Source organism: Penaeus monodon, chromosome 28 (genome assembly GCF_015228065.2).
Source record: "Penaeus monodon isolate SGIC_2016 chromosome 28, NSTDA_Pmon_1, whole genome shotgun sequence".
In the NCBI taxonomy this organism is placed as follows: Eukaryota; Metazoa; Arthropoda; class Malacostraca; order Decapoda; family Penaeidae; genus Penaeus; species Penaeus monodon.
The window spans coordinates 33,635,492-33,636,421 of NC_051413.1; the positions used below are offsets into that span (position 1 = coordinate 33,635,492).

At 35.3% G+C, this 930-nt stretch overlaps 1 protein-coding gene across 1 annotated transcript in view; it reads right to left on the bottom strand.

Annotated features, from left to right (window-relative positions):
- The window catches only part of LOC119591519 (sodium channel protein para-like), a gene marked incomplete in the record, with an annotated part of 263,120 nt that overhangs the window by 159,369 nt on the left and 102,821 nt on the right, over nt 1–930 (bottom strand).

Genomic DNA, 930 nt, shown 5'->3' on the forward strand with positions numbered 1-930 from the left:
TAGCTTCCTCCCGGGATAAGGGAATCAGAAATGTCTGAATCAGTAACAAGAAAAACGAAACAAGACGGAAGCCAAGAAACGAAAACTGAAGATGGAGGAATGTCAAGTAGGAAAGTTATGTCACTGTCAAGGAAGATTAAAACGGAAACCATTACGTAACTAACGAAATTGCGAAGACGGGGAGGGACAAATTTTGCTACGTATCTAACATTTTTTTTTAGGGGGGGTTACCTCATATTATTCTCTTTTTTATATACGTCTACGATACGTTACATGAATGGGAAATAAAACAACAGAAGATGTACCATTCCATTTTGGTCCACACGAGTTTCAACATTCTTGTATGTTCTTGACCAAAAATACTACGATTCTTTCCAATCAGTTTTCAAAGGACACCAAATCTGCACAAACTATTTCAATTAATCCAATAAGGAGCCAATAATATACATCTAGAGAGACTTCTAGACGAAAAAAACAAACAACAAAAATCTACATGTAACAAGAAAAAAAATCAGAAACAAATCAACGAAAGATATTTTCTAATATACATAAAAAAAAAACGATTGAACAACTACAGGAAAGCGGATTGTGTAATGTTGATAAAAAGGGCAACGTTAGGACAGGAAGTGAAGGTCATACATACATACAATTATAAGAATACAGACTAACAGACACATAAATCTTACGTTACTCTACATCATCAACATGTAAACATCTCAAGGACAGAAGGTCACATGAAGGGGGTCAAAACATCAATATTGAAGGTTGCAACAACACTACTGGGGGTCATAGAACAGGACAAGTATTTGCAACATTAAACATCTATAACAAAAGGGAAAAGAAGACGTGGCTCACCGTGACCTTAAATAACCTTTAAGACTTTGGTCAACAGGTAGTGAGTTAGAGGTCACCTTATTATAACTGTAAATG